This window comes from Rutidosis leptorrhynchoides, chromosome 11 (assembly GCF_046630445.1).
Source record: "Rutidosis leptorrhynchoides isolate AG116_Rl617_1_P2 chromosome 11, CSIRO_AGI_Rlap_v1, whole genome shotgun sequence".
Classification (NCBI taxonomy): Eukaryota; Viridiplantae; Streptophyta; class Magnoliopsida; order Asterales; family Asteraceae; genus Rutidosis; species Rutidosis leptorrhynchoides.
In genome coordinates this window covers 226,008,719-226,015,928 of record NC_092343.1, presented here as the reverse complement: position 1 = coordinate 226,015,928, position 7,210 = coordinate 226,008,719, and the positions used below count along the sequence as shown (strand labels likewise).

At 30.0% G+C, this 7,210-nt stretch overlaps 1 non-coding gene across 1 annotated transcript; it reads left to right on the top strand.

Annotated features, from left to right (window-relative positions):
• The first annotated feature begins 461 nt into the window (after positions 1–461).
• On the top strand, positions 462–568 carry LOC139879095 (small nucleolar RNA R71). Its single transcript, XR_011769946.1, has one exon. It is a non-coding gene; the product is annotated as a small nucleolar RNA R71 (small nucleolar RNA).
• Positions 569–7,210: the final 6,642 nt, after the last annotated feature.

Here is a 7,210-nt window from a genome sequence, read left to right as displayed (position 1 = left end):
TTATAATTCTGATTTTGATTGTAGTTTGGTCTTGGCGGTTGATAATTATTCTGATAATTATTTCCAGGCCTTTGATTTATGTATGAAACATTCTCTCTTTATTCCATTATTTGTTCAATACTGAGACAATCTTTTGTCAAATGTGGTCCTCCACACTACTCATAACTAATGCGTATTGCGTGAATATCTTTAGTCATCTTTTCCATTCGTCTTTTGAAAGCATCTAACTTTGCAGAAATGGAATCAAATCATGGCTAGAATCGGCTCTAACCGCTTTAGATGATCTAACGATGTCTTTTTCTTGATGCCACTCATGTGAGTGGGAGGCAGTGTTATCAATAATTTTGTAAGCTTCAGTTGCGATTTTCTTCATAATGGAACCACCAGCTGCTATGTCGATGTCTTTTGGTGTAGTAATGTCGCATCCTAGGTAGAATATTTGTACTATTTGATAAGTGTCTAAACCATGTTGAGGACATCCTCTCAACAACTTTCCGAATCTTGTCCACGCCTCATATAGAGTTTCATTTGGTTTTTGTGTGAACCTAACTATTTCTCCTTGAAGTTTCACAGCTTTAGATGCCAGAAAGAATTGTTTAAGAAAATTTTCAACTAAGACTTCCCATGTATCAATCGCCTCTTCAGGTAACGATTCTAACCAATCTTTGGCTTCTCTCTTTAAAGTCCAGGGAAATAACATGAGATAGAACTGTTCATCCTCAACTTCTCTGATCTTAAATAGAGTACAGATCCTATTAAAGGTACGAAGATGTTTGTTTGGATCTTCCTTCGGCGCACCACTAAATTAGCATTGATTAGTTACCATGTGTAGGATTTGTCCTTTGATTTCATAATATGGTGCATTAATGTCTGGTTGAGTAATGGCATGACCTTGGCCAGTGCGTTTAGCCCTAATTCGATCTTCCATATTTAGAGGTTCCTGATTTTCCATGATTGAAATTGTTGAATCTGAATCATTAGACGATTCTGATTTAATAGTTTCTTCCTCAACAATCTCTGGATGAGTAATTTGTGGTTCAGGAGGAATGATTAGTGGTTCAGGATCTATGAATTGTCCTTGAATATCCTCCGGGTTCTCAATTGTAAGGTCGGGTTCAAAAAATGGATTATCGGAAATTTAAATTGGAGTACTTTGTTGACTATATGACGATTCTAAAGAAAAATCAACGGCGACAATATTGGCTAGATGTCTTGATCGAGTTACAGGTGGTGAACGTATGAAAGGTGGTGAACGTTTTACTCGGTGAATTCACTGAATATCCTATTAGTTACAAAAGATAAAAATTATATAAGTTATCAAATTAATAGACTTTTCTGATTTTGTCCACGTTTTGAATAGCCAATATATGTTTATCAATTATATAATTTATCAAATTATATATGTTTATCAATTTAACCGCTTAAAATAATTTTTCGTCGAAGTTTAAAGAAAATTCTATATCCTAAAAACTAGAGCGTCGAAATGAAAAAGAAAAGCGCGTCGAAAAATAAGAGGTCGAAAAATAAGTGTCAAAAAATAAAAGTCGAAAAATAATAATAATAAAATGCAGCGTCGAAACTTAAAAGCCTAAAAACTAAGAATTAAAACTTACGTCAAAAGGTATTAAAGCTTAAAGGAATTCTATATCCAAAACGGCAATAACTTAATAGGCACTAAAATTTATTAAATATTAAAGCAATAAGCGACGTCGTAAAATTCTAAAGCGTCTAAATCTTAATCTAAAGAAAAAGCACTTAAGGGATTTTACGGCAAAGCTTAAAAATCTAGAAATATAAATTAACTACGGTAAAATACTAAGTTTAAAACTAATTACGAGCGATAAATATACAAATTACGATTAAACGAAATAAAAAGATACAAAATATAAAAATAAAACTTAAAGTTATAAAAATACAATTTTTATAAAAATATTATTTTTATTAATGTATAAAAGTATTAATTTTATAAATTTATAAAACTAATTAACACTTAAAACTAAAAATACAACTTTAATTAAACTATAACTAATTAATATTAAATATAAACCCTAATTAGGTTAATTAATAATAATAATAATTAAATTAAACCCTAAACCCGTAATTAATGTTGTACCAGGTTGCAGCTGTCAGACAGCTCCGCGAGTGCGGATTTTAGCTGCCCAAAACCTCCACGAGTGCGGAGTATGTAGGTTCAAATGAGCTGTAGGTTCAAATTCGTGCAGGTTCAACGTTTTTTTTTACCTTGATTTAATTTTCTGATTTTAAATTTTATAAAATATAACTTAAATAAAACTTATATTTTAACAATTACTTATTAGTTTTTTGTAACTAAAAATAAAAACTTTTTAATTTTAAAAACTTAAAAATATAGATATATAAATATATTTTTTTTTATATTTTGGTTTTTTTTTAAACTAATAACTTATATAAATATATTTTTACAAAAATAACTTAAAAACTAATTTTTTATAGCGTTTTGCTTCGGCGTTTGAGTGTTCCCCGGCAGCGACGCCAAAAATACTTGATGTTATGCGAGGTGTATACGAAATAGTTATATTTTTATTGCGAAATACTATTAAATACGATACAATTTTACACAAGTTATTTATTTATTTATTTATAGAGTGGATATACCTAAACCTTGCTACAACACTATAGGCAGTGTACCTAATCGTAAAGTAGTGTAGTTTTTAGTAAGTTCGGTTCGTTCTGCAGGGAGCTAGCTGAGTTTAATGCTATATATATTTTAAACTATATTTGTATCAATATATATAAGTAATATTATTATTATTATTATAAAAGGGGGTTTTTACCGTTTAGTGATCGGTTTGTCGATTTTATGTCTTAAGTCACAATTAAAACCAAATGTAAAATATTAAATATAAATACAACTTAATTTAAAGCGTAAAGTAAATGACGATAAATAAAAGTGCGATAATTAAAAGGGCGATAAATAAAATGACGATAAATAAAATTGCGATAATTAAAAGTACGATAAGATATAAAATAAAGGAATTATGCTTATTTAAACTTTCGTAATCATGATGTTGACGTGTTGATTTTAATTTATTACCATAGGTTAATTGTCCTTTGTCCTGGATTATTCGATATGTCCATCTGATTTTGTCCATAATAGTCCATCAGTCATAATTATAAAGTGCGAGAGTCTTCGTCAAATTAATCTTATTACCCGAAGTCAAATATTCCAACTAATTGGGTATTCGAACTGTAACAAGGTCTTAATACTTTGTTTAATGAATACACCAGGTTATCGACTGCGTGTAATCTAAGGTTTTAATACTTTGTTAATAATTACACCAATTACCCTTGAATGTAATCTACCCCTGTTTTAATGAGTCCAGTGATTATTAATCCATCCCCGTATCCGGTCAAATGAACAATAATTCGTATTTATAAATATCCCGCCCACCGTACCCGATTAAGCGTATATGGTTATATATAGATACGTCAAATTGTAACATTTATATTAAATTAACGAGGTATCGTTTAGTTAATATAAAGCCCATTAATAGCCCATAGTCTAATTTCCACAAGTGTCGATCTTTTGTCCAAACCCCAATTATGGTACAAAGCCCAATAACCCCGTCTTTAATATTTAGCCCAACATCGTGATTACTTCGATTTAAATAAGCATAATAATAACTTAGCTGCGAGACATTAATTTAAAAAGGTTAAACATAACTTACAATGATTATTAATAGCGTAGCGTTACACGGACAGAATTTCAACTTACAAACTTAAAACATTCGCCAACATAACCTTATTATTATTAATCTTAAATTAAAATTAAAATTAAAATTAAAATTATATATATATATATATATATATATATATATATATATATATATATATATATATATATATATATATATATATATATATATATATATATATATATATATATATATATATATATATATATATATATATATATATATCTTTTACGTAGATAGAAAGAAGGAAAAGGGATGATGAAATCGATCAGAATACGCGGCCTTTTATAGGCCTACTTTGAACTGTACAACTCCGCGAGTGCGGAGATATGGATTCCAGCTCACCATAGTGATTTAAACGTGGGCTGCTCATAAATATAATATATAATAATATATATAATTAATTATATATTATATTATATTCTTGTGCATAGTTGACTTGTAATTTTTGGTCCGTTGCGTCGCACGTTGATAGTTGGTTCATGTCTAAGTTTCGAATTTTCGAACGTCCTTGCGTACTATTTAATATCTTGTACTTTGCGTTTTACGGCTTGTACCCTTGTAATTTCTAGACGTTTCTCATCAATAATTTGAACCACTTGGATTGTACTTTGTACTTTTTAGCTTTTTGGTCGTTTGTGTCTTCAAATCGTCGAATCTGTCTTTTGTCTTCACCTTTTATTATTTAAAAGAATATCACTCGTAAATAGAACAATTGCAACTAAAAGCTTGTCTTTCTTGAAGGATAATGCTATGAAATATGTGTTTGTTTTTAGCATTATTAGGGAAGAACATACATATGAACTAATGTTTTATTTTTATGCATCCAATAACGAAGTAGAATATGAGGCATTGCTTTTCGGCCTCTGCATAGCGTCTTAGATGGGAATAAAACATCTGCGTGCATGTAACATTCTGTTACTGGGCTGATATCGGCTAAAATGTCCTATTTTTACCCCCCGATATTGAGTCCCAAAAGCATAAAGTTCAAAACTTTATCAGCAAAATAATCGCTTTTTCAGTTAAATTTGTAGATAAAGTAATAACGAAGACGATGGAAGAAGAATCGAGAGAATCAGAGCTAAAACGAAGATTGTAGGGCAAAAACGGTGAAAGACAAGAAATCAAGTTACGATCCAGGGAACCAGGCAAGCCAAACGGCCTGCCAAAAGGCCTGCCTGGCTCATAAACGGCCTGCCAAACGGCTCAGATAAACGGCCCCTGTAAACGGCCTGCTAAACGCCCTGCCAAACAGCCTGCCAGCCGTTTGTAGGAAAAATCCAAGTCTATTTAAAGGCTTTTTGTCATCTAATTTCAACACACCTCTCCTCACTCTTTCACTACAATTCACTTTCTCTCACTAGAGCTTTCAAGGCCTTCTAACCTCCGAGCGGGAAATTAAGTACCCGGAGGCGAACGCCGAAGATTGTAATAGGAGCGGTCTAGAGGATGTCAGCACTTGTAATGGTCCAGATCTCGTCTGTAAACGGTGAACGCTTTCCTTAATTTAATAAATTTATCTTGTTATCTTAAGTTGCTTTCATCTTGCATGCCTATCTATCTGTTACAAATGTTTATTATATGTCGAATACTTTATCTGAAACTTATCCTACTGTTATGATGAAACCCTGACAGTTTAGAAGTCTAATTTACGGATCACCCTTTCCGCTTATTCACGTGTCTATAACCTAGTATTAGGACCTGATCAACCCTAGGATACAAGGTAAGTAGTTATGTGTGCTTAACGTCACAATAGGGATATAGTACCTACGTACGAATAACTATTTATTCGTCAAAGAAGAGCTGCCCATTTAGGTTGTGATTAAAGCAGGCAATATAGAGTTCAGTGAACACTGTGTCATGACCCGGACTTTTCCATGATTATATATTATATGAGTTAAATATTTACATGCATAAATATTTCCAACTTGTTAATTAATCATACTTGTTAAGACTTGATTAATTGAAACAGATTTTATGTAGACGTTTGACCACCCAATTTGTTAGATGATTCACGAACGTTATAACTTGTAACTAACATGATGATATATATATGAACATATATATATTTTTGAACTGATGATTAAGTATCTCATTAAGTATATTAACAATGAACTATATACATAAAATGAGACTACTAACTTAAGGATTTTGAAATGATATATACATATAATGATTATCGATGTAATAACATCTTAATATATATATATATATATATATATATATATATATATATATATATATATATATATATATATATATATATATATATATATATATATATATATATATATATATATATATATATATATATATATCGTAGTAGGATATGTTAATACACTATGTTATCATGATAATATAACAATTTAACATCTCATTAGATATAATAACAATGGGTTAATTACATTAAACGAGATTGTTAACTTATAGGCTTCGAAACAACTCATACATGTAACGACTAACGATGAGTTAATGACTAAATAAATATGTATATATATGTAGTGTATTAAGATGTATTAATACACATTTGAAAGATTTAAAGACATATATCAAAATACTTATACTTAACAAAAATGGTTACAATTACATTCCCATTCGTTTTCATCAACAATTCTACTCGTATTCATTCAGTATTCGTACTCGTATTATACCCAGCTTCTAGATGTATATACTATTGGTATATACACTTCAATGATCAGCTCTTAACAGCCTTAATGAGTCACCTAAACATGTGGGAACCATCATTTAATATCTAGCATGAAATATCTAACAAAAATACAAACTAATGAAGCCTATATGGAGACTCATCATTCACGTTTTCCATCACTCACACCAACACTTTTGTTTTTCAACTTTCATGCATCAAATACATCTCTCTCAAGTTCTCTCTTGGTGTTATAAGTTTTCTTCATCATCTTCATCAAAATCTAGCTCAATCTAGCTCAAAAATCCAAACATAAATCAACATACATAACAATCTTTCAAGAACACTTCAAGAATCATTTCAAGTTTACAAGATTTCTTCCAAGCTTTAAAAATCATTCCAAGTAATCATATAAGATCAAGAAACCTTTGTTATTTACAGTAGGTTATCCTTCTAATTCAAGGTAATATTCATATTCAAACTTTGATTCGATTTCTATAACTATAACTATCTTAAATTCAAGTAGTAATATTACTTGAACTTGTTTTCGTGTCATTATTCTACTTCAAGAACTTTCAAGCCATCCAAGATCCTTTGAAGCTCAAGATCATTTTTTGTTATTTTCAGTAGGTTTACCTACTATATTTGAGGTAGTGATGATGTTCATAACAAAGTTAATTCTAAACTTGTTTAGTTAATTCTAAACTTGTTCGCAAACAAAGTTAATCCTTCTAACTTTACTTTTAAAAATAATTAAACACATGTTTTATATCTATATGATATGCTAACTTAATGATTTAAAACTTGAAAACACGAAGAACAACGTAAAACC